This window comes from Gallus gallus, chromosome 1, assembly GCF_016699485.2.
Source record: "Gallus gallus isolate bGalGal1 chromosome 1, bGalGal1.mat.broiler.GRCg7b, whole genome shotgun sequence".
In the NCBI taxonomy this organism is placed as follows: Eukaryota; Metazoa; Chordata; class Aves; order Galliformes; family Phasianidae; genus Gallus; species Gallus gallus.
This window is the reverse complement of record NC_052532.1, coordinates 125,547,662-125,575,469: the sequence shown is the minus strand read 5'-3', so window position 1 is coordinate 125,575,469 and position 27,808 is coordinate 125,547,662. Positions and strand designations below refer to the sequence as shown.

Below are 27,808 nucleotides of genomic sequence, written 5' to 3'. Positions count from 1 at the left end.
TGAACCACTCCACTAAGGCTTTTATTGTTCTGATGCTGTCGTAATCAACTCCAGTATTTTCATTCTGGAAATTAAAATCTAAGTTTTTACAGTGTATTGATTCCTTGCTTCAAAACAGTGCCTCCTATTTATGTCCATGGAAACTACAACAAATACAAAGAGCACATAGCGATTTTTGATAGAGCAAATTCTCAGCCCCCAAGCACTGTTTTTCAGCATGGTCACCACCGTTGGTTTTGCATGATCGCCAGTAATAACAAGAGCCTATATGCCATACTCAGAGCAGTCTGCACCAGTGGGGGTGACACACTGTCGCTGTCACCACTGCTGAAACATACCACCCACCTCCTGACCGTGCTCACATCCACTGTTTGGTCCCCATAAATGTTCAGCAAGCATCAGTGGGTGTCAAAGGGTGCTGTTTTTTGCATGAAGGAATTCAATGACACGCTTTTGTCTAATATGCACTTCCATGTTTGATGCCATTTTGTCATACTGTTGCTCTGCTGCCATCTGTAACACAGCAGCAAAATGTAATGGAATGTTGGTGGGAAGGTTCAACCTCTTGCTGTACCACCAACATCTGCCTCTGATGTTGTGAGCCAACATAATAAAACAGGAGGCATTACTTTTGGAGCAAGGCTCCTAGAATGATGTTTCTTAGGTAAAGATCTAAATTGGAAGTATATTAGTATGTTGTGGCTGTTCATTTATTCTTCCCTGGGTACTTACTGTAGGCTGTTTTCACTGGACACTGTGAAATTTTCATCTGAGCTACTCTGCCCACTGCCGTGTTCATTTGTACCCTCCGCTTTTAAATGAGCCCACACCTGTCTGCATGCCTTAGTGTAAGTGCTGCAACATCTCTGCAGGGAGACAGTGTCCATCTCTGGTGCCCATACTCATTTCTCACAGGGTTGATCAGTTGATCAGGCTCCACTTATAATGTATGCCTGTGCTTCTGTATGGAAGCACCGTAGTTTAGAACTTGTAGAATGTGTTCACAAATTGTCAGAGTATGTGCAATCCAAAATGGTAATAAAGGGAGTCTCTAATGCCAAGAAATTGGGAGTTTGAATTTCCAGTTTTTCATTTCCTCTTTGGAGACTCACGATTGAGAGGAGAGGCATTTGCAGTGGCAATAACCATATTAACTAAATTATTTCAATAACAAACTTTCAGAATGGTAGTTTATGCTATTCCGCTGGTTTACTCTGCCATTTAGCATTCTAGCTCTATTCTTATTTTTTACAGGCCCTATAATCGATCCTATAATTAGGATCGATTTTAAGGAAATAATTTCTTAGTTCCCAACTAGGCTATGACATTTGGTTATTAGAAGGAGGCCTATCTGTAGATAACCATCTTGTGGTCTAAGATGCAACTTTTCACCAGTCCTTAAGGCACCCAGACTGCCTACTTCTTAGCTTGATTTACTGAGTCTCACACTTTCCTAAGGTGTTTTTTTTTCTTTTCCTTTTGCCTTGTTTGGGCCTTTATTCTTTTATATTGTGTCAATCATAGCAGAGTGCCAAAACTCGACCTGAAAATTAAACAAACAGAGAAACTTCAAAATGTTTTGAATCCGACTGTGGAAACTCTCCTACACAGGGCTATGCTGCAGCAAGGAAACTCTTCAAAGTGTGCTCTGTTTTCACTCTACTCTAGTGCTGAGTGTTAAACATTTCTTTTTTCTTCTTTTTTTTTTTTTTTTTTTTCCCTTTCCCTATGCTGTATCATTAGTGCCAGCTCTGTTTGATCCACTAGGAAAGCAAATTTCCTGCTTCTGCCTAAAACACACTTGAGAACCTTTTTACTGGAGCCAATAAGAACACTCTTGCATTAAAGAGGAACAGTGAGGGGAAACAGAATAAGAATGTAATTTGTTTTTTTATATAGCTTTTTCATATACAAAATGCAGCAAACCAAAGCATTATATATACCAGGAGTTATTACTGCAAGCTCCTCCCACTGTGCTTCCCCAAAGGTCACAGCTCAGAGTTGAAAGCTATGCAGAATCTAATGCTAAAATGCTTCTCTGTGTGGTCTTAAAAGCTAAACCCTCTGAAGTTGAGCCATCTAAGACGATGATGTAAAGAATAGTTTTGCTTTTTCTCTCTGTTAAGAAGCACTGGCTTTGCCAATGTGCTCCTTGATTTCAGGGTGTGATTCTCTCCGGTCTTCCACATTTCGGACTCTCTTTTAAAAGTAAGTCTATGATATTTGAGTGTTTGAACATTGTAGTTGACTTCTGTTATACAATGGTACCTCAGCGTGGCTTCATGTTTCCTGTGCATTTACAGAGTAGAAGCCATCTTCCACTTTGAAGTGATGCGCTGTAGAGGGAAGGACAGAGTAGGTGAGGTTTATCACATTTAACTCTAAATTTCCACTCCTGAGCTAGTCACCACAGACTTTCTTTAACACCAGTGAACAGGTAGAGGCATTTCTAGACTGTGATATTATAATATCACAAGGATGAGGTGATTCACACTCTAGAAATAATAATCAATCTTTCTAACCATTATGGAAATCATACAGTGGCCCGATCATATCTTCAGCCAAATGAATCTCACCCACAGTGTCCAGTTCCTTACTGCATAAAGCTCACACCGAAATAATTTTTAGCTGAGTAAAATTTTTTTGTTCTTCGGGAGTCATGGCATCAGGAAGCAACAAGTACAATTGCAGGAGTGAGACATGCTTAAGTGGCTGTTCTATTTCTGCTGCCCAAGCCTAGTGGGAGCTAACTCAACTACCTGTGTAGCACTGCACTGTACAGCACCAGCATTGTCTTTTATTATAGAACATGTGTAACGTTGTCCATCACTTCACAAGTTAAGATTTTATTTTTAATTTTTACCAAGCACATCAATTTGAACTATAGCTAAATTTTTCTTAGAAAGTTTCACCTAACTGAAATTCTCCTTTCCCAAGAATAAAGTACAAAACAATCTCATCGTTTTTTTCCAAATTAGATAAATTCTTATCTGTATTTTATTGTTAACCTGTTGGGAACTTCTCTACACTCTGGAGAAGTGTCTTAGAAACGTGCCATGGAGGTGGGCCTGTGGTATCCCTGATTATTCCATTAAAAATGTTGATTCAGCATGGCTAAGTGAAAACTCATAGATATTCACAGTAGAATATGGCTGTTATGGAGGAGTGTAGCTTAAATACCTTCCAAGCAACTGTTCTGTTTTGTTTTGTTTTGTTTTGTTTTATCTGTCAAAGCTACTACCCCTACTGTGATGCTTAATGCTGAAACTAAGAGTAAGAGATGTCTCGTGAGCTTATCATACCTCTGTGCTTCTGTCAACTAACTGAAGGGGAAAGTAGTAGCTTGATTAACTGCAGAGGGTGGGAGACACAGATAGTTAAGAGCAAAGAGAAAGAAAGATGTAGGGCCAGAAGAAAAAATAACTCTGATGAGGTAACAGGAACAGAAATAGGCAAGTAACCAGTAGTGATTTAACAGAAGGATAGGTAGCTGGATGCACAAAGCAAGTTAAAAAAAGTCAGGAAAGAGAAGAAATGCTGGGCGTGTGTATGTAGTAAGCTGGGGCAGGAGACCAAAAAGAAATCATGGGGAACTAGGGAGGAGGGGCAGAAGAATCTCATACCACCGGAGCCACAGAACCTGGCCGTGTCTCTGGCCACCAAGCATTAGCAGGCTTAGTCCTTGTGTTCCTTAACTCACAACCCCGACATTTTTCTAAGGTATGATTCAAGTCTGCAATATGATCACATCTATAAATACTCTTAATTTAAACTTGGCTATCAGTTGGTAACTTTTCAATCTCAAGTTATTTCTGAATATGCATTTTGCATATAAACCTAATCCCTCAGATTTCCTTTTCCTGGCATGTCATTTGATACAGTAGAAGTTAGCAAGCAAAAACCCCTGTCAGCACACAGAGCTAGTGCAAGTGTTTTTTATCTGAACATATAAAAACATAGCCATTAGACAAATTCCCATACTTTAGATAGAAAGGAGTTGTAGAAGCACACATAGAGAAACAAAAACTATACTAAAAAATGTAAGCCTATTGATTATTTTATATATTGAGAACAAATATAGGAGGATATATTATTTTGGCCTTCTTTTCTTTTTGTGAAGTTACAGTGCAGCCCTTCAGAAGTCTCCTTTAAATGAAATATTCAAGTTAAAGCCAATTCAGCTTTACTTCACCAGGCTATGTTATCTTTGAAAACTCCCTCTGTCTTTTCATCCTAATTCTGGATCGATCAACAGAGCCAAACTATTAATAATATATTGCATGACTCCAGACAATATGCACTTTTTGCATAAATGTGTAGTTTAGACAGGATTCTTCTCAGGTTGCCACAACAGAGTTGATAAACACCAAAAAATGTCCATGTCGTTCATGGGATAAACCCCCCCAAATGTCCATGTTATTAATGGGATAAATCCTAGCTAAAATTTCACATCTAATACTGTTATTTGCAAAAGAGATAAATTTATGTTCAGTAGTTAATGTAAGGCCATTTCTACTTGGTTTTGAAAGTGTTTGACTTTGAAAGTAAAATATTTTTCGTGTAAAAAACAATGGAGTAGTATGCAATTCAACTGAATTTTGGGGCAAAGATTAAGGGTGCAGAAAGCCTTTAGATGATTAAATTATCCTCTGTCCTTGAGCAGGACTTAGAGCTGACCATTCTGCAGATAAGACAAGAAAACCAATGTGTAGCCAGGTGCACTGCACTTCATCTTTAAACTCTTGAGGTATACAACTCTCTCTGCTTCCATTGAAAGTTTTTCCTATTTCTTTATAATTATATAATAATATAATTAAAAATGGAGGTGACAAAAACTCTGCTTAATAACACTTTTGACCGATGTATATTGAGAGAAATATATCCATTCCCAGTTTACCTCTAGTCTACTGCAAGTATTTATTTATTAGCACTCCATTTCCAAGCCACCAAATCTTATAAAATACATTTGATTATTATTTTTTTAAATAACCCATGAACCTTAAGATTCAGTTGGAAACATTTGAAGCTTTATAGGGTATATCTGAATCTGATTTATTATTCTTGCTTCTTTAGCCTACAGCTCAAATAATCGTTATTTTCTTTTTCTCACTCTAATTTTGTGTGGTTCGGCCTTAGCCTGCCAAAAGTCATGTTGGTGGATTGAGGCTTTCAGTAGTTCTGTATCACATAATTCTAGTCCACAGAGTAAAACATTTCTCAGTTAAAATGCATAATTTTCTAAGAGAGATATCAATACAAATATCATTATTTTCCAAATATATTTTCTGAAGTTTTTGTCCAATCTGATGCTGGTTTCCACTGTTCTAGCTCATGAAACCCTGAGTAGGCTTGAAATTAAAGAGCTTGATTTCTGTTGGCTTTAAAACAAAGACCAAAAAATTAAATCCATTTGCTCTCTAATCTGGTTTGGAGATATTTTTCAAGGTCAATATAAGTCATAAGCTTTTAATGATCAAAGTATGTGATGCTTGTAAATGTGGTCACTTGCCTGATAGCATGTGATTTAGTATATCTTGCCATGGAGGAATTATGTTTCTCTGCTATAGTTGTACCGTCTTTATAGGAGGAGGAAGGACTACGTTAACAAGGCTAGATGGTGTTTATTTTGTTTTGTAATCTCCTTTTATTGCTTGACTTTTTGGACAACAGCTAGCTTAAAAATTGGTATTAAGTATCAGGTAAATTTTTGTGTTACTTCCCCATTGCTTTTACCTATGAGTTGTTGCACTGGTCCACCCCCTGTGGATTGAAACAGAGTAGATGTCCAGGTCTCTCAGTGCCAGGTGCCTGGCAGGTCTTTCCTCCAACGTTTGTACTTTGCTCTGTTTGTTCATCTATTCTCTGTATGTGCATGCATAGATCTGTCATATATGTCCATGTATCTATACTACATATACTTCTAATGTATGCACACACGCATGTACAGTGCATTTGTATAGAGCTTGGAAAGCAATATCATTAACTGTGAGAGCAGAACATAGAGGATGAAATATTCATCCCTAAGATGTTTTATGACTGGTATTAGTTCGAAGGGTCACTTTCCAGTGGGAGAGACTCTGCTATGCATAGTAGAGCAAAAGATCAGCAAAAATAAATGGGCAGTTGTTGACAAGAAACGTAAGATGATGTAATCACCAAGGAGGAATGGAAGGCAACTTGGTATTGCTTTTTAGCTTGTTCTCGTTTACTTTGATTTGTAATTTACGTGGCGTCTGAAAGTGTGCTGAATACTTTGTAGAAAGACTATACAAAGTATTTATAGATACTGCATAACCGGTAAGATTTACGCTGAAGGTATGGTGAAGTAAAAAGTAACAGCAAGAGCATAAACGTACTCAGCTTTCTTGTGATCTTAGGTAGAGGTTTTTCCTTGAGGCAAAATCTTTTCAGAGACAATGCATGAAACACAGATGTTACTAAACAGAAGCATGTAAAAGAGAAAGCAGAGTAGATGGAAGGGGCAACCAAAAGTATCCCAGACATGTAAAATTAAAATAGGACTAATAAGAAGCCTGGCAACTGGGCTTACATGAAAACATATTCAACCATTTGTGGTGAAATCCAGACTGACAAAATGAAAAATTTGTATCTAACCAGAAAATGCTGCCACAATGGGCCATGCGGCAGAAGATCTTTTCTACAGCAAGGCTGTATCTTTTCCCACATCTTTATGCTATGTAGGAAAATTAGACTGCATTGATTTAAAGGGTGCCTGACTGTAGGCTGTCTAAGCCAATTCATGGAGCTTTATTTGTTTTAAGACAAAGGATAACTTAATGACTATAGAGTATGGAGTGTGTCACAGGGAAGTGAATAAAAGGCAGGAAAGAAGTTGCTAAAATTAGGAGATAAACAGGAAGCAATTTTAAGTGGAGAAATGGGCAGTGTATGGTCAAAAGGGAAGTATATGAGAGAATGTTTAAAAGAAACTGTAGTAACTATTTCACTGGAGAGGATTTTATAGATACTATAATTGCACAAGGGGAACAAGAGGATAGAAAATATATAAAAAGTGTGTGAATTAAGAGGAGATCTGAACATCACATCGCATCACGTCTGATCAAACTTGACCAAACCATACTGAAGATACAAATCTTACTAACTAAGCATGAAGACATGAAGATTGGCATTTTCAAAGAGACGGAAGTGGGTGGAAAGGGGGAGGGAGAAATAAGCTTGCCTGTGACGGGAATTATGTAAACCTCTGTGGCAGGAACTGCAACTTGCTCAGACTTGTTTTAGAATATATTAACTGGTTGCATGCAGGACCTCACACCCCTTGCATTGTTCCTGCTATATTAAAGGGTAAGAAGACAAACAGATCTTCCTAATAGAATGTTTCCCATCCTAATGAAGGCACTATGTTTATACATAGAAGTTATACCACCTTTGCGAGCCTGTTGGAGATAAAGGTGCTCGTGAATAGGCACAGCTGAAGCACAGGGCACCTGGCCTGCTCTGACACACCTGATTGTCCCCAAGGGACGATTTCAGCCCAGGTGCAAATTAGAGCCTCTGAAAAAAAAGGAGAGCAGGTGGGCTTTACATGTCCAGAAGGGTAAGAGGCTGTTAAAATAACACATCTGGGTCTCCGTCAGGTAGATGATGAGGGAAACCCTAATTCCTTTTAAAAGGCAATTGTAATCTGGCCTCAGTGGAAGATCTAAGCAACTCTAGGTAATCAGGTGTAGAAAGCAAACAGAGAAAGGTGATGGTTTGAGGGAAATAAAAGCTCAAGGTACTGATGAGATGTATTCAGTCTTAGGCAAATCTACCACTTGAATTACTGAGAGAGTCTTATTGCCTCAGAGGGGATTTAGAATATTAAAAACATCAGTTAGATAGTGAAGGCACAAAAGTCACTGGCACAACTTTATAAACATAATATGGAATGTTGATCCAGGGGATTCTGGAAAGGTTTCTCTGACTTCAGTTCCAAAAAACTGTTGGGGAACCAATTGTAAAGTTGTATTTCTCCCAACACTTTATTTTCAAATTTTTCAGTAGTCAACGATCTCATCTGAACAAAGGTAAAATTATTTTTGCTAGAGCTGCTGTTAGTTCCTTGTATCTGCCAGATCTTAACCATGCTTTCTAAAACCACACTGCAGGTTTTTCTGGCCTTTTTTGGCATGCAAGCTCTTTTCAGTACCAATTGAACAGAAATGTGAGCTAAGTGCTATTTGCAATATTGTAGTACAAAACTATCAGCTTAAATGTACTATGCTTCTGTAAGAGAATATAAACCACATGAATGTAAACATATTTGAAAGTGCTGTAGCCTCATATTTTACTTCTGAGCTACTCGGGGGTGGGGTAAACACGGGCAACTCACCTCTGCATATCTCTTTTACCTAATCTGCTCTGAGTGCTGCCTGAATGATAGCTACGCAATAGCGTAATGTCCTCCAGAGAAGATGAACGTTAAGCTATTGTTAGAGGAAACAAGTAACTGTTGTGTTTTGCTTTGGCAGAAAGACAAATGCATTTTTAATAGCCGCTTGTTTCATCTAAAACCATTAAGGGAGTTTTCCCATTTCTTTTCTGTCTGTTAGAAGTACAATGTACATTTTGCACTACATTAACAAAAATTCTACAGAAACTTTACAATCAGCGAAGCTCAGCATTGCTGCAAAATCCTCCAGGAGCTGACAACCCTGTTGCTTTGTGTTGATGGATGGCTGAGCAATTCAAAACAGTGAGGGGTTTTAAATCTAAAAATGAAGCATGCAATCAACATAAAGCAAGGTTAATGCCTTAAAATATAATGTAGCACACCACTTAACGTTTTCACAATTTTTTCCCCTAGTTTCCTGGTTTAGCAAGGGCCTGCCACCTGGTAGAAGCAGGCTGCAGAAGTTGCCATTCTCGCTTCACATTCCAGGTGCACGGGCTACAGAAAGCTCCCTTTGTTCATGCCTCAAATGTGAATGAACAGTAGCAGCTTTTATGACTCTGACGCTGAGTGTGAGCCACAACAAGGGAGAACATGAAATGCTGGTGTACTCTGAGGCAACATTAAGCCTTCCAAAAAAGATAAAAATTTTAAATATATATATGTAATTTAAAAAGAAAGCAGGGGCATTTAAATACGGAATCACAGTGCCTGTAAACTCTCATTTTCCTGCTAACAGGAAAGAAGTTTACAGACTGGAAAAGAAGAATGATAAGAAGGGGTGAAAAAACAAAGCAATCCTATATTTTTTAAAAATCATAGAGGAACACATTCTGCACTCTTGCATCTTTTAAAACTCTCAGTTTCTCAATTTAGCTGATCATCAGCTCCTATCTCATGGACTAAAAAATTACCGCATTAAAAATTCAAGGCATGGCCCCAGCTCTTCTGGCTGGCGTTGCTCCGTTGCCTCAGGTGGCACCAATCCAACAGCACCATCTGAAGATCTCACCAAGAGGCTCCGCGTGCAAGTGCATTAGCCTGAGGCTGGCACCGTGCTGCTGCTGCTTCTGCACAGCTACTCCTTGCTCCAGAAGCATCCCTTGATCTGCAGCCAATGGAGACAGTGGGGATGGGATAGCAGCGACTGGAGCCTGCTTGATTGCCTTTGTCCATGAACACAGGTATCTGTGCATATTCTGTTGTGGATGCTGTTCAGTACTGAAATATGTACATGTGTGTGGCATACCAAGGTCTATTTGTTAATGAATAGTTTACCCACACTTGCCAATGTGCTCTAAGGCAGAGACCAAATTATACAGCAGTATCTTTCTCCTGCTTTCCACAGTCATCACAAAATTGTAGTAAGTTGTACCACTATGTTGATCAAATACTAAAAGTCAAATTTAAAAAAAATATAAAACACCACATGCTCAAAACTCCACAGCTGAGCCTTCCTTTCAGGCACTGGTATGGGTTCGTATAATCATGGAGTGAGGCAGTGCACAAATTTTCTGATGCAAAGTGGATGTGTACATCACAATTTTTTTTAAAAAGGCTGAAGTTCACCAGCATGTCAAACAGAGCATAGGTGTAACTGTGGTTGGTAGATCTAAGGATCAGCCAGGATATACAGCTCTCCTCCCTTACTGCATTCATTGCAGGCCTTCCCCTCCCTTCCCTTCCCTTCCCTTCCCTTCCCTTCCCTTCCCTTCCCTTCCCTTCCCTTCCCTTCCCTTCCCTTCCCTTCCCTTCCCTTCCCTTCCCTTCCCTTCCCTTCCCTTCCCTTCCCTTCCCTTCCCTTCCCTTCCCTCTTTCTTTTCATATAATTCCACATATTACCACAAATATTACTTCACAGTTACAGAGCCACCTCTGACTTCTGTGCTTAGGGCAGATTCTATTTCACCAGTGAGATTTTAGAGTAACATTGAGAGCATTTTCTTTTCTAAACTTCACTTTTAATTTGAAGTATGAGTGGCAGTGAATTTTTTCAGTACTTTGTTTCTTATTAGAAGCCAAATAAAAAAAAAAATAGCAATGCTGAACTCCTACACTAAGTGAAGGGAGGGAGAGAGAGAATATGAAAAACTAAGAGTAAATTTTCTCTCCACAGTTTGAATCTGTGGTAAATAGTTTGCTGCAATTTTAGTTCCAACCCAATCTGACTCAAATTATATGCTTTTTCAAGATATAGCTGCCTAGCAATCAAGTGTTTATCTTTGCGGCCCTGTGTATTCTGTACACATTCTGAAGATGAAGCTTTGTTCTATGCCTACCCATTAATAAGAGCTGGGGGAAGGAAGGGTGAAGACACTTAACTCAGTATGATTTGATGACTCATTTTACACTGAAAAGTTGCCAGAAATGCATCATTTCCATTTGCTGGGAAATGCTGTTTCAGTCAACTGAGATTGTTTTTGATCTAGGGTGGGGGTCTTCAACCTACAAGCAAATGGAGACCACATGGTAATTATCCTCATCTTGATGCCAAAGCCAAAAACACTGCAGTTTTGAAAAAAGTCAAACTGAAAGAAGAGAAGCTGTGTAACTAGAATCTGCTTGTATCTGGAATATAATGAAAGAGATAGCAAAGACCACAAAGTAGATGGGATGAAACAAGAAAAATTAACATTTATCTTCTCTGAGTGATCAAACCCCGAGTCTATAGCTCTGAAGCACCAGAGTATCAGCAATGCTTTAAGTACCGTAAGGCTAAAAAGATATTGCAAAGGTAATTAGGAAGCTGGGAAACTGAAACACTTCTGGTTTGGAAGGAATACATGGATTTTGCATAACCTCTGTTCTTTCCGCTATCTTAAAGATGAAGATCAAATACTTGCAAGATATCTGATTTCAAAGAATTTCTGAGGCATTTTTATCACTGCTTTTCAAAGAGGTGGAGATGCTGATGGTTTTATAATGGAAACTGTTGCTATTTTACGGGCTTTAATTTAATTGCTTAATTGCTCCTTCAAAATGCAAAGGACTAGAACTTTAGCCAAGAGTTCTTTTTCTCAAAGAAAATATTTATTAAAAATTAAAATCAGCCTTGACCATATCATGCAAGCTGGTAACTGTAGCAGAGCTGACTGGGGAAACCAAGTCAACTGCTCAGCCACAGTGGAAAAAAAAAAGAGATCAAATAAGAAGATACTTCTTTGAATTTCCTCCCTGCCCCACACTTAATTTTAGTGACTTTGTAGAAAGGAATCTCAACCGTTTTCTCCCTTTTCAGGAATGAACATTAATACAGCCTTTAAGTTCCTTAGGGTAAACATACTTTCCCTTAATGGCTAAGAGCAGTTCAGGAAAAGGATTTGCAGTGTTGCTTAAGGTACACATGTGCTTAGTGAAGTTCAGAAGGAAGCCTCAGTCGGCTCCATGCCTAGCTTCTTTTGACTGGATTGTCCTGTTAGGTGCCTTGCCTATCAAAAATAAATACGTAAGTGTAGATGTAAATTTGGCATATGATGTAACAGTAATATTCTGAGGGTCATCAGCTAGCAAATGCTTGTGTCCATGGGGGTTTCATTGCAGGATAACCTTTTCTAGGGCACAAACAGGAGTGCCTGAAACAAAAATCTTTTCTGCTCAGATGCCTGGTTTGACAGTTTACAGCTGCCTCTACATATCAGAGATAACGAGAAAAAAAATAGGCGTATGGAAATCAGACACATGTTATAGAGATAGGAGCTATCTTATTTCGCAAGGCTACCTCACGAGATGATCCTTTCTTGGCTCAAAGCTCATGCAGCAGGCATGCATGTGAACATCCAGAAATAATGGGCTTGATTTTGAATTCCTGGCATCCTCAGCTGGCATTTGGCTGAAGAACACAGGTGATTCCAAATAGGTTGCTCACACTGCTTCTCTACTTCAGAGAGCCTCATTTTCAGAAACTTACTAACAGAGGGTTTATCTTCAAGGATGGGAAGCAGAGGTGGTGTGCCCACTCATTATTAAAGAAGTATTTAATGCACCAGTACAATCCGTTATGATAATAAATTAGGGAATATGCTGTACATCTGTGCTATAATAGATTCTAGGAAGGAGCAAAGTGACAACTGAGGAGCCTAATGGGTCACCTAACCCATTCATGTGCAATATGCAGAATTAATAACTATGGGTCCTTGGATATTATCCTAAGGATGAGCTCAGGAACAATAAATAATTGACAGCCCATTTGTAGTTGCAAGTTTTTAGTTCTTACAGTTACATTTGGAGCAGGAGAAGAATTTAATAGCTCAAGAAGCACAATAAGGATGGCAGCAAAATCTCCTCTTACTCTTTGGATACAATGGTCTGTGCTGAGCCTGTGTAGCTCAGCCAATTCTCACTCTTGCACATTCAAGCACAAAGTTTAAATTCTCAGTAGACCATTATAAGCTCTCTTTGAAGTTGACGTAAATCTAGAGCAACTCCAATGAACTCAGTGAATGGAGTTAGTCTGAATTTACTGCTGTGTAGCTGCAAGTGGATTCTGAGCTCATCTACATATTTTTATTTTTTCTATTTTTCTCTAAATTACTAGGCCAAAGCCTGATAGCTTCACGTAGGCAAAAACCCTGGTTTGTCATCAGCAGAAATTCTGGCTGAGCCAACAGTCCTCTGCCCTCTTATCTCTCCTTATTTCTTTAGCTTAGTCATGCACTCCTAACAGCTCCCTCCACGAACTCCACACTCTTTTTAGTGACTGTGAATAGGTCTGAGAGCATGGAGTCCAGAGATTAACAAAGTTATTTTCAAGCTGTATTTCTTCCAAAAGAGCAGAGGTTCTTGGTAGGGCAGTTCTTGCTATGTCATCATTCCACTCCTCTCATGAAGGACTGGAACTTTTTCTATTTGATATCCAACTTCTCCTCAACCTCTGAAAAATTCACCTTTCATTGCTGCTCCCTCTTTACTCTGCCTCCTGGTTTACCTCTAAAAATGTTATTGAGGTGTTCTACTTTACTGCTGCTGTGTCAGAGCAATGCAAAGATTGGCAACCTAAAATTCAGTTATTCCAACAGAACCTGACTGCAGCAAGATGACCAGTGGACATCGATGAGTAGCGCATCCCCCTACTGCATCCCTCAGAGCACTTTTCCACTTGGAAGAAAGCTCTGAATTGCACAGCATTTGAAATAGATCAGCAAACTCTTCGGGCTTATACTCTGAAGTGCTATTACAATTGTAGGTGTTGTAAAATAGATGTTTTATGCAGTAAAGTACTTCTTTTCATAACAGTTTTATGTTAATTTCTTCCACTTCATTGCTATCTATAGGGAGATCTCTTTTCATTAATTTTATAACAATAGCCTTGTTGCTCCCTGTTTTTATTAGATCTGAAATTGGTGTAAAATGACAAATGTTTACAGTTTCACTGTAGAGCAAATGGAAAGAAAGACTCAGTACAAATGCAGAGAAATGACATCAAATCTAACTAATTACTATCTGCAAATCATGCAGGTTTGGGACAAAAAAAAAGTACTGCAGGAAATAGCAAGTCATAAAGGCAGAGAATAGCTGGATATAATGCACTGAATTATAACTCTCTGACAAGCAGACAGATGAAGGACACTGACAATGTCCCACAATAAAGTATGTTTTCATAATGCATAGGGATCAAAATTTCACTAAAAGAGACCAAAAAAATCCTTCTTAAAGATAGGCCTGCCACTCTGTTAGATTCTAACAGTATACTTGAATGAATTAACTGGCCATAACCCAAACCACTGTGACCGGGAATTTATGGAAACATGGCATATTCCCTCTTTTTCCTTGCCTCAATTGTGATAATTTGGTGTTGAAACATGCCTCTTGCTGTGTTTTGAAGGCCATTCCCAAAATGATTGATCACTGCAAAATTGCTTGTTGCAACACTCGAATGTCTTATGTTTCGTTTTTAAATGTCTCTGAACTCAAGGGCAAAAGAAAGTTTTCTGTCATTTTGTGCTCAGCCCTGAGGCCTGTGTGGGGCCATCCTGCACAGGGGGCCATGGGGCAGGCCTGAGAGGCCTGGCTGGGCCTCAGGAGCACGAGGCCTCCGTGAGGGGCCACAGAGAGGTGTTTTGGAGTGACATCACTGCTGTGCAGAATTCTATGGTGGTATCAGGTTCAGGTGGTGCTGATAATTTTGCACACAGAGGTACCCCTATGCCTGGGGGAGCGGCACCACAGTGCTGGCTGCATGTACCCGTGTGAGCATGCAGAGCAGCCAACATGCAGCCAGAGCGGCCTTCAGGGACCACCAAGCACCATGGCTAATAGAGAGGGCATATTCACCCTCTGGAGCTCTATGGATGCTATTCAACCATCACTTAATCAAAACGAAGCTATTCAATTGTTTAGAGAGGCTTTTGCCATTCTTTCTTCACTCTCAAAACTTCAGCTGGAGATTATTTTGTTCGACTCCCTTCATTAGTTATTGTGATACAGAGGGAAATAAGCCTAGAAGGAAATTGCTGAATCCTCTCTTTGTTTTCCTTACAGAGGCAGTCCCTCTTCCAAAGCAATCCATAAAGGAATGCTGTGCTCCTTCAGGATGTTTCGCAATGCCAGGCCTAAGCTGGTGTCAGCAGCAATTGACAGCAGCCATGCCAGAAACATGCACTTCTTTTACAAAGTTTCCACTTCTGGAGAAACATCTAACATTTGCAGTTCAGCTACCATGTTTCTTAATCTAAGTGACATAGCAGCAGACTCAGGCGTGACATTTACAGCTGCAGCTTTGAAACAGCTCACATTTGCCAAGCAGAAATAAAGTTGATGCTTGTCTGCAAGTTCAGGGTATTTTTCATTACTTTGCTCATGAATGTAGCTATTTTTTATTAACTCTGGATAACAGAAAAGATATAGCTGGCTTTTTAGTACCAGTGGTAGAATATACCTCCAGGATGAAGGTCTAATTTTGTTTCTTGACATGCATTTTATTTAGGGAATGATACATATCTAGCCCACTCAGCACCTGCTGTCTTCAGACACATCGACCGTTTACGTCAATTATTTAGGGTTCTCCTCTAGATGCTGCAGAACAGCTTTTCCACTGAAGAGTCCTCTCCTGCCCTCACTCGTTTTTGTAAGATTCTCACCTTATTACCACGGCCATCCGTGTTGGAGAGGACAAGCTGTAAGAAACAGCCACCTTTCTATGGGGTGAGGTACCCTAATGAGCTCTAGCTCTGAAACTTAGACTCTGGAAATGTGTTTTTCCTTTCATTTCATCACGCATTCCTGTTTGCTTAATGATGTGTCCAAAATTCAGTTGCCCCAGCCCACTGCCTGGCCTTACCACGCCATGTGAAGCAATGCCTGACTTGTTGCAAGATCTAAAAACCAAACAACAACAACAAAAAAGTCATATTCTATCTTCTTTATGGGATTTTAGGGTAAAATTCATCCAATTATAAACTGAGAATTACACAAAATGTTTCAATTTAACAAACCAATGTTAATTCATAGCAACTAGTATTTAAATGAGAATCGCTCTTGCAGAGCAATCCAATGACATGCAGATTCATTAAGGATGACAGGAATAGGGAATGTTTCCTGCTTTTTCTGCTGTAATCGGTTAGCTCCCAGATTAGCTGCACGCTAGCTCTGCTGTACCACAGCTATAGGTATGCTTTACATACTGCTCCCGCAGGCTCGTACTCCAGGCCTGCCATATAGGGCACCAGTGCTCACAGTGGCATCAGCTCCTGGTTTTGCCTTGGCTCTTGAGCCCCAGCCCCAGTGGTACGCAGACAAGGTCAATGGACAATGGAACACGTACTTATATAGGTTTGGGCACAGCCTGTTACCGTGGAACAAAGTAATAAAACAAAGCACCGGCATGGTGTCTGGTGTCATTTAAGAACATTGTTTCAATTTCTTTTTTTTGCAGAGAAGTAAACACTGGTAACTGCTTCGAGAAGAAATCCTGAAAGATATACAGTAACTCTCTGAAAATGTTTTCCTTATCACTGCTGTTACAGATAAAAATGGCTGTGATCGGCATCAGGGAAGCGCTGAGGGCAGCTCTGCGCTAATTCCTTCTGACTGTTGTGCTCAGCAGGCACGCACAGCTGCCGGTCCTCAACCAGCTCTGGGTTCTTCTAGCATATTTTTGGATGAGCGGGACGCATAGCTTTGAAAAGAAAACATTTGCCAGACCTCACATCATTTCATTTTTGCAGCCCTTATGTTTAATAAACTATTACTTCTTCCACAACACTGTAATATTTTCCACAACACTTCACTTTTCCAAAGCATTGTCCAAACCCTCTCTGGGCTCTGCGGCAGCCAGTACTCAAATTCTCACATGATTTATTTTCCCAGGCACCTTTAGTTCTCTCACGGATATTAAAAGAGCACGAGTTTTAGATATACACATACGTATTAAAATATATATTTTTGGACAGTTACAGAGAAGTCTTACTGTTTGTATTTCTTTCTTAAGTGTGACTCGCTGCCTTTATTCTGTGCAGAGTTAACTTCATGCTCTGTGCGTTTCCTCGTGCAACAACAGATTCCGCTTTTCCTTTGATTTGTTATTTAATCCATTCTACAACGAGTGGCTTTTTAAACAATGGTGATTTAAAAAAGGAACCCTACATTTGTCCGCACCCATCAAAGAAAGACTGCATTGTGTTGTTGTCCTGTGCCGGGAGCATACAGAGCACAACACAGCAAAGGCTGGCACTGAAATCTACGCCAGCTTTTTGGATTGTAAAATCTCATTTTGCCTATTTTCATAACTGAATTTCTAGGCAGGAAAAGTCAGCTCTTGTTTTCAACAGCAACGCATCTACAATAATTTTAATGAGAGAAACTTAGAACTTGTGCCAAGCATGGCACCTCAATCAATATTTTATAATTTGAAGGTTCAGAATTAGGCACTTAAATGATTTTTTTTAAGTCTCCATTTTAAATCTCCATGTAAGTGTGGAGAAAACTGCCTGCCCTTTGACGTCAGTCTGAATTATCGTACTTGTGGATGTAGGGTAAAGCACTAAGTACATAGGCCCAACACTCATGGAGCTTGTAAGCAACAAAAACACATCTCAGTGTTTGAACCCAGATTTAGGGGCTGGCCTGACAGCGCATATGTATTGAATGATGCTGAGCAAGGAAACTCAGAGGATCATAAAAGTGTGGGTTAGAAAGGACCTCCGGAGGTCATCTGATGCCGCCTCCCACTCACACAAGCACCGCCAGCAAGCCTCTTCATTCTCAATGCCTGCGTTTGATGAAGCTAATGCAGAATTTCCTCTCCAAAAAGACCTAAGCTGGAACATCTGGAGCTTTGGTCGTGTCACTACCGCACATCACAGGATGAGATCAGTGCCTTTGTGCGAGTACAGTAGGGCGTCACAGAGAGCAGGAAACGAGATGAAGGTCCATAGAGTTTGGTCAGGGGAATACATGGATTGCAGCGCTCCTTTCCCAGCAAAGGCACTGGCCGTGATCCATATATCAGTAAGCCCAGTGTTATTTCAAAGCATTCTTAATTATTTTGGACATTTTTAAGGCCAAAAGATCATCCCATAGACAGAGCAGACTCTCCCCATACATTCTTACCATAAGCTCATAATCCTTATCTAAACTACAATACACCATACAGAACACCGTATGTTCTGATCATGATGTACAGTTTTGAAAACTCCATTACACGTTAGTAAGGAGGTTCTGTGATTAATTAATCTCACTGCACAAATTGTGACTACTTTTATTCTAAATTCTTCTAGAATGTTTGCTGGAACAATTTACCAAAAGGATTCCATGCTTCTGTCCTGATCATAACAGATAGCAAGATGTCTAAATATATGAATATCAGAAGCAGATTTGTCTGATTACGATTTACTAGATAAATACTCCTTCATCAGAAAGGCTATCACACACATCACAGGCAGACATGCTCAGACACACACATATACACGCAGAGGTGTTTAGTTTCTCTTTAACTCTCTTTGCCAAGCTAAATTTGTCTAATGATTCGTAACTTTCTGGGAGAGATTGTAAGGTATTTTATTCTGTCAGATTCCAAGGATTTTATCATTCACACACACAATATAACCGTGAAACCATAATAATAATACCATGCATAGCAATCACATAGGAGTATTTTTCTTCGAAAGATGATCTTTTGGTTTTTTGTTGCCTTGCACAATTATAGAGCAGATGTCATGGTGCTGACTCAAGTCATCTTCATCTTAGCTGTCAGGTTAATGTCCAAATATTTTAAAGGAATATTTTGCTAGAGGAAGAGTTGACTGATTTATTCAGGTCTTGCTGAAGGTTCTCTGTGGAAGTGTTAATTTCACAAGCAGGATTTTAGGTCCCAATGGATCTTACTTCTCCCATTAGGAGAAAACCTGGCAGGGGATCTGGGTGACAAATGGGGAAGTAAGCAACCTGCTGCTGTAAACAGTACTGCTTGTATGATACATTGCTGTCGGTAAAGCACAGTTCCCAGCAATGAGTGAAGTATTGCATTGGCTTAGATGTATGTGAATGCTAAAGAATAACTTGAATTCTGTACCATACGGATTAACAGCACGTTAACTAGAACCTACCGTATTAGCGCAACATTTCTTTTTGCAAAGATTGCTCTTCTAAAAGGGTAAATAGCTTACAAGGTGGGTCATATCTTATAAAGACATCCTTATATGCATCTGCAAAAGTTATATTTCAAAGGTTAATCTATCCTTTATATACTTCTAGGGAGGTTTTTAGAAGGACAGGCGTTTGTCACACCCTGCACCCTCTGCTGTGCCAAGTGGGGGACTCTGCTCTGTTCAGGAACACACCTGCTCAAGGAAGAAGGCATAAAAACTGACATTACAAATAAAATTAAACGAACTGGTCCATTATGTGTTTGACAGAGTTATCTGCAATTCTGTGCAGTCGGTTTATTAAATTTAAAATCTACAACTTCCAAAATGGTGACACTCATATGAAATGATACAGCTGTGAAATAAGGGTGACTCTGCACGTTACTGAGCGTCAGTACTCAAAATAGCAAAGAAGATTCATTATCTGGCATGATTTCAGCGTTTGATGCAATGTGACATTATCCTGAAAGTTTTTTAGGAATTTCAATACATCTAAAACTACGATCTCTTCAACAGCAAGAAACAAAGACGTAGCAATGAGAAGTTTTGTCTGCACTTCTACATGTGGTATTTATGATGATCTATTTTTCCTCAAATTATATTAGATTAACAGATTTTATAGATGAGTAAAGAACCGGAGGACAGAATAAGCCTGGCAATCTGAAACATACCACTGATGGATCCATTGGTGCTTTGAGATGTCCTCTAACACACATACACACACACACACACACACACGCAAAAGCCAAAATAAACAGATAATGTGATTAGATTACGCAGAATCACAGAATCACAGAATTGTGGGGCTTAGAAGGGACCTCCAGAGATCATCAAGTCCAACTCCCTGTTAAAGCAGGTTTCCTACAACAGGTCACACATGTAGGCATCCAGAAGGGTCTTGAATATCTCCATAGAAGGAGACTCCAACACCTCTCCGCGCAACCTGTTCAGTGCTCTGTCATCCTTACCATATTGAAGTTAAAATTAAATTAAGATTAATTTAATTAAGATTAAATGAATATTTTACTACAGACCAGTAATGGATTTGTAGTAGAATATGACTGTAGGCTTTACTTATGTTTACTTTTAAAGAAAAAAAAAAGATGTGAAGAGTAATGCTGATTCTTGTAATTGTATGACTCTTTACATTCACTGTTTGGTATGGTCATTATCAACAAATAGATAAGGACCAAAACTATTTAATTCATACAGAGACTTTTGTTAGCTACTTCTGTTGGGTTTTTTGTTGGTTTATTTGTTTGTTTGGGGGGTGGTTTGTGTGTATGTATGCGTGTTTGTGTTTGTTTAATAAGAACATGTAGGTTTTCTCCCATAAAATGAAGTCAAATTTGAAACTGGCTGGACATACCCATCTCATATTTTCTTGAGATGCTAAACCATGATGGCAAAATGGAAGAACATCCAGTACAAAGATCATACTAGGCATTAATCATTTTAATTACACCTTATTCAGAAGCTCAATTTCTGAGACTCCACAGTGATTGGATTTTATTGTGCCTTTGTGGAAAGTTCAGAAGGTTCAGCCATCAAACAGCTGTTCAGTGTGTAAAAGTCTATCAGCAGTCCTCTTCTAAAGTTTAATTTCTTGCATATAATGCAATTCCTTGCAGTTTTTACATTATTTTATGCATTTTTATGTTTTTCTCGTATTTCTGAATTCATCCTGAAGTGCAGCTCTCCCTCTTGGACAGTATAGGCACAATCACTTTTCTGCTTGGTACCCTATCTTGTACCTCCAAATCCAAGACATTCACAGATGCCTCCGGTACATTTGCTTCCTTTTCAGTGGAGTTCCTCCTCACCTTGAGGTGTTTACCACAGATTACTAAATGACTCCCAAGCAACTGCTTGCTGTGACAGTTTACTATTCTCAAACCAGAGCTTGCAATTTTGCTCCGTATGTTCTTTTTCTATTTAGTTTTATTAAAATGAACCATGCTTATTGTGACAGGCTAATTAAGTCATTCAGCTTGCACAGCCCAGCTAACTTTTTTCCTTGTTTACTACCCTGCCAATTTCTCTGTCATCTGCACACATTATTAGCACAGATGCCTTGTCAGTGTCCGGAATGATCATCCATCAGGTGGAACTGCTCTCTAGGAAACGCACTGAAAAGGCTGGACATTTTTATGCGTTCCTAATAACAAGTCCATTTTGTATCTGTAACTGACCTAGGTTTCAATCTTTTCCCTATTAATTCCATGTCATACAAGCTTTCTATTTAAATCATCATATGGTTTTAAGTTGATACTGCAATCCCAGGTAAAGCCTTGTCTTCTGGGAAATTAACTTTCCTACAGACTCTGTGTAGTCAAGGGCTTATGGTGATAGAGGCCACTTCATTGCAGCTTCCTCTCTCGCTCAGTGCTAGGGAAGCCCAGGAGGACTGTTCTGTCTCAATAACAGATAGAGATTTTCCCATGTTCATCCCTGCCACAGTATGTGCCCTGTCTGCAGGAACAATATGAGAATAAAGAGCTCAAAGGGTTTGCAATACCTCTTTCCTCAGTGGGTCTACTTTGGCAGTATTCAAAAGCAAATGACTTCTGTTCATTTACTAGAATTTACTTCCATGCTGTAAAATAGATACTGGTTTAAAAAGTGGCTAGAATCTTCATATATGTATACACATTGCATTATATTACTTAGATGGTGAAAATAGGTAAGTGTTCCTGCCACAAGCCAGGCCTAAATACGCAGTGTGTTAATCAAACAGTAATGAAAAACATAGTGCTTGTCCAAGGAGATTTACATTGCCCGGAAGTCTAGGTGTCTGTCCTCTTGTTACACAAATGACTTCTAGGACTGTCAGCTCTTTGTAAAATTTCTCATGAGTAATCTTGCGTTCTACTTCATCAGGGCCATTGCATGTGAAACTATCAAACAAAATGCAAGACGTCAACTCTATTTAAGACGAACACAAAGGTCTGGTCTTCCACGACACCAGACATGCTACAGCCAGTTCTGAAAGCCTTCGTGGTACAGCACTTCCACTGTCAACTAGGGACTTCCAGAGTCTCTGAATAAGTATTTGAATCCGGCCAGGTGGGTTTCAATAAATCGCTAGCACTGTGTTAATAATATCATCCTGACAGCGTGAAAAGTCTTAGCGCAGCATGAGCAAAAATGAGCCAAATGTTACCAAAGGTAAATGGCTAGATTCCCATCAAATACAGTTAAGCCAATTTATACTATTTCCTGAAGGTATGTTTTCCATTGGACCTTAAAAGCAGCCCATGGTTTAGGCATACTTCTATTCATGCTTTTCAAAAGACCGTATTTAACATCCTAAGAGTATCTTTTCCTCTTTCCATTACGCATCTCAGTAAACTACAGCCAAAGCAGAAAATGCCTACATCCACTAACGGGATGTGTGAAAATCAAAATTGTCCAAGCATATTCTGCCAAACAACAGTCTTGCAGCCTTCTTGTAACTATTGTTTTTACCTATGACACATTCTACTCATCTTCCTCTTATTTTTTGTCTATTCACTTTTGGAGAGAGCTATTATATTCTGCAGTTTATTATTTAAGTCATTCACATTCTGGCTACAAACCTGGCTCCTGTTTCTTCATGCATTTCAAACCACCCTGATTTGCAAGCTAGCCATGTTTACCCTTCTCTTTACATTTCATTTTCTCTGGCTTCTATCTCTTCTCTTCCCCTGTTTCTGGGCAAATACTTCCAAAAGACCAGATCCAAAATGCGCACTGGAATTCCTGAGTTTTATATCTTTTCTTTCTTTCTTCCTTCCCCCACCCTCCAAATAAATAAATCTTTATTGTGGTTACCCTTGGATTATTTTTGATACACTTAATTATGATGGTTTCAGGCCAAACCAAAGGAACTCCAGTAAATATATTTAAAGCATTTCCTATGGTCCTATTAGAGGCTTCTAACCTACTTTTCTTCAAACTGTCTCTGCATTAGTTATCCTGCAGTTAAATTCCTATTCTGATTTAAACGGACAATTTACGCAAAGTACCTTCCAAGAAAACCTATAGATGTATCTACCCTGAACGCTGTGGAGTCATATAAAGTGTTGTATGTGGCTTCTGGAAGCAGAAGGAATCGCTGTGAAGCAGTCATTCTTTTTAGCCCTGTGAGAGATCCCAGAGCATGCTGCACTGTGCAGTACACATATACTGTTTATCTTGCTATCAAGTCTTTTTCCATGGTTTCCAAGAATTTTCAGGTGAATTTGGGAAACAGTGGCCCAAATTAGAGTTCAGAGTGGCCAATTAATATATTTTTTTCCATGTGAAATTAAGTCAAGAGTGTTATGCTATTATTACAATAGTCAGAAGTCCTATCGACCTTACAGAAACAGTATCTGAGCACTGTCTTCTTGGCCACGTTGTAAATGGTTATAATGTTTAATATTAACAATGTGAGAAAAAATCTTAATTAAAAATATTTTTCTAAAAGTCTGAAATGCCAGTAGTTTTTTCCTGAGGTCCCTCTCTTCTGAAATGTGGTCAGAAGTTGTGAAGCAATTGGGAAACAATTTAGTAGAACAAAAAGGGTTATCTTAAAGCAATAGCAGAGAAGGGAACTTTGAAATTTATGCTATCCTTCACCTCTAAGTTGGAGCCAAAATTAGGTGATCTAAGCTGCTAGAACGTCTAGCAAAAGTAACTGATAAATGATCTTTTAAAGTACATACCTGCCCAGTTAAATATGGGAATCTTTCATGCTGTGGATAATATGACTCTTCAGTGTAGCTTGGACAGAGATACCAATACCTTTAAAATTGTGCTTTCCTCTTGCTCTTTTAATGTATTTTTATGCTGACCGCTCATACAGTAGAGGTGACACTGGTAGAAACCTCAAAGAGAGTAGAGTCTGCTCCAAGGGCTAATGAGGCTGGTGGAGAGCCCATGCTTTGGATTGAAATGTTAGAAATATAATACAGTCAAGCATATAATGTAGTGTAAAGGATTTGGTTGGTAAGGGAAATGCGATCCATGATTAATCTGACCTTCATTTACCTTGTTGAATCAATCTCCTCATTCGGTGTGGACTATAATCAGTTCTGCCATCTGTGTCTCTTTGTTAAACCGGTGCCATTTATGTTTAGTCAGCTGTGAAAAGGGACTGAGAGAATAGTTCCTTCAGTACAAGGTGTTAATGTCATTCTCCCACACACGTCTACTTAAAAACAGAACCGTATTTCCTGATAGAAGCTCTTCCACTTAAAGGTGAGCAATCTGAATCACAGTTTACCCAGAGTGGACATAATTTATTTTTGCTTGCCTTATATAAGGATAACCAAACTCAAATATCACTACAGTCTCCTTTCTTTTTATTCAGGTTTAAAATTGCATGTAGGCTTTGTCTTATTATGGAAGCAAAAGGCTGATCTATGTTAAAATATCTCACTAGTTTGCCTTCAACTGATACAGCTAGCAAAACCCAAATTTAGATGCAGTCACTTTAGCAAAATTCATGCCTTTTATCTACGAAACTTGGTTTGGAGAGCTCATTTAAATATATTGAAACAGAACTTATTCTGTGACATGAGGAATGCTTCCATCTAGAGGGTTTGTCCTCTTAATTTTATAGGCATTGCTTCAGGTGGCCCCTAGGCTAAGTTCCAGTCACCATCAAGGCCTAATGATAAAATGAAGAAATTCTAGATGGTGCATAAATCCTATATGTGAGTGAATTAATCTTGAGCTTTGTTGGGTGATGTCAGTGAAAGCAATAATTATTTAATCCCCCTAGAAAAATTATGCTTCTATGGACAGTTTAAAAGGGAAAAGCAATGATATTGATGGACAAATGCAAAAGTATAAAAGGTCAAGGTTTCATCTACTATAAGTTCCATAATATCACTGCCTGCAGGAGATTCATGCTGATGTACATCTGCTGAAATGCTGCCTGTATTCTAAATTGACAGAATTCATTCAGTGGGTGCAGAGTGAAAGCCAAGATGTCATGGTGTACAATATGAGACAACAGAGAGATCTTTTGTTTTCTTCTTTTTCTGATCAACCTTAAATATCACTATTGCTCTGTTGCAATCTCTCAATTGAGAGATCTTCTGTGTTTTGTTTGTGGTTTTTGTTTGTTTGGTGTTTTTGTTTTGTTTTGTTTTGGTTGGTTGGTTTTTCCATTAAAATCCTCCAGGAAACAAATCTCTCTTGTCTTCATCCTAAAATGCATAAGCAAAGCTATGTCTCATAGTCAAGTTTAGTGCTGGCCTCACTGAGTGTAGTAAAAACTATATTTGATACTATGGGGAATTTAGAGCAGAATAACAATGCATACTGATTCCCCTGCTTTAGAACACACATCTTTTTGATAGTGAAGACAGCACAGTCTCTGTCCCAGCTGAAAGCAAATCCCATAGCAAATGGGACCATTTGTTACAGCTCATGGAAATGTATAGCAGTCCCTAACATAGGGAAAAAAAGTAATAAAAAGGGATGAATGCCCATCCATTTCTCTATTTGTTCAGAAGTCTAGATAAGAATGCTTTAAAAGATAAACTATTAATTGGTGCATTTCTCAATAATTTATAATGATGATAAAATGTGTGATAAAATGTGTTAGAGGAAAGGATTTTCTTCTTGTTTTCTTACCTTTAAGCCACCAGGAAGGCTAATGCTCTCGTAACCTTGCTTGAAGAGTCACTGGAGACCTCACATGTTCACTTTGAACTTTTTCTGCCCTGAAGAAAGAGAGATAAATTTTCTCCTGAGTGTTTTTCAGTACTTGAGTTAAAATCAAAACCAAACAGTGTGAATGAAACTCACCTTCCTCTCATTACTTGGCATTTATTTGCATAGGTTTTTCTGATGCTGTTATCCTTGCCTGATCTCCTTTGCCTGGAAGCTGGAGACTCAGAGGAATCACCCACAAAAGGGTGATACAAGATGAATGTCTATCATGACACGAATGGGAAACTTCCCCCTCTTACTTTCCAGAGATATATGCATTATTTGATCTTTATAATTAAAGAGAAGGAAAAAGAACATGAACCTGACCTTCCTCTCCTTCTTGCATAATCCATTATTATTAACAATGCCTTTTTCTACATGGTTCTCACATGTCCTTCAATATTCCAAAAGAACAGGATAAGTTTAGCTTGATTTATCAGTGACATTGTTCCCCAACCTTACAAAAAATGCTGTCTTTTAATCCATTCTGTAGAAAAAAAAAAATTGCTGAATGAGTTTCTAAAGGTAGGTGAAATAGTTGCCATAGCCTCCAGGCAGCAATGATGTAAATGCTAACAAGTTATTCTGGTTTTACATGTCTATCCACCTTTATATAAATTCTACCACCTCTGCGTCTCATACAACATGTGTTAATGCTCGGGAAGTTCTTTTGGGCCCTATAAACAATCCCATAATGTACTTGAATGTAAACTGAAATAGTTTCCTCTAATTCTCCACTGCCTATTTAATAAGCATATTCTTGCTCTGCACAACGTTTGCGTAGCACCCAGTTTTGCCACCCATACGCAGTCCCCCATTTTACAACCTTTTTATTTAAATTTAGCACAATAGCTTGGATTGTGACAATTGCTTATTCAGGTTCAGGGAAAGTATAAAATGTGATCTCTTTCTGCGAGGCCAGCTCACATCTTGAGCCCATATGTTTGTGCGTGTAGGAAGACTGAAGCCGATGCCCCCACAGCGAGCAAATTAAGGCAGGAAAGGGTTACAATAGTGATAGGAAGGGAAAGGAGCGATTGTATATGTGATGTTATTCTTTGAAATGGATGAAGGGATGCAAGATGCAGAGAAGAGAAGCCAGCAGTCAGCCACCTCATCTAGAAGCGACAGCAGCAGCAGCCCCTCAGCACAGCCCCACCAGCCCAGTACTGATGCATGGAGCACCAGGCAGGCTCTAGGCATGCCTATTGACTCTAACAGCTACCAGTAACCCAAGCAAACCCTATGTGATTTCAGCATCGGGAACAATATGATAAGGCACTTTATTTTTAATGGGGACATGCTGCTACAGTTTAGGGAATAAATGTGCAAATGTCAAGGAGCCTTAGGAAGAGCACAGGAGCAGAAAATAGTATATTAGCAGTAGCAAAGAGAGACAAGATGAGCTGGAAAATAGCTAGAAAGTGATAAGGAGACAACAGAGCTCACACCATGCCTGATGCATTTTCTTGAACGGGTATTATATAAAAAACAGAAAAAAGTCCTGGAAGAAAACTGTTTTTTTTCCATACTTGTTCCTTCAGAGGATGAATAAGTTTGAATAATGACTAGGCTATGAATTCACTTTTCTTTTCCTTTCTTCCTTTTTTTTAGGGGGGGGAGGTTGGAGGATGTTGGGGGAGCATACATCCTTACTTAGTTTGAAAGGTATCTAAAAGTCTCCATATGTTCCTGGCTGCATTTTTAGACTGTTTTTTTGTTCGCTTGTTTTGTTTTGTTGAACTGTAAATCAGCTCTTTAAAAAACCCACAGAACTTAACATGAAAAGGTAAGGGCATAAAGGGCTCCACAAAGCAGTAACTGCAGAGCAAATTAGGGTCTGACAGCCGTTGCATCTATCTCTAAGGCAGTGGCGGCTCTGAGCTGTAGCAGTTTGCACACCCACAAGCATAGAAACCCACAAAATGTTGCCCAGATGCTAGACTCTGACAGGTGACTGCAGCCATGCTACCCCCACATGTCTCAGCAGGAACCCACCTGTTAATGACCCCACACCTCCGCGTTTCAGCAGGGAAAGGGGCAGACTGCAGTAAGAGCCTCTGGACTCAGTCCTGGTCGCTCCTGCACAGAGCAGATGAGAGGCGGACAGCGAGGAGTCGGCACT

General features: G+C 39.2%; 1 long non-coding RNA gene across 1 annotated transcript; it reads right to left on the bottom strand.

Annotated features, from left to right (window-relative positions):
- LOC112531502 lies at positions 1-27,808 on the bottom strand. The gene is made up of 4 exons (XR_003073283.3): positions 27,682-27,808; positions 25,606-25,694; positions 24,010-24,115; positions 1-2,336 (listed from the first exon to the last, which is right to left on the bottom strand). It is a non-coding gene; the product is annotated as an uncharacterized LOC112531502 (long non-coding RNA).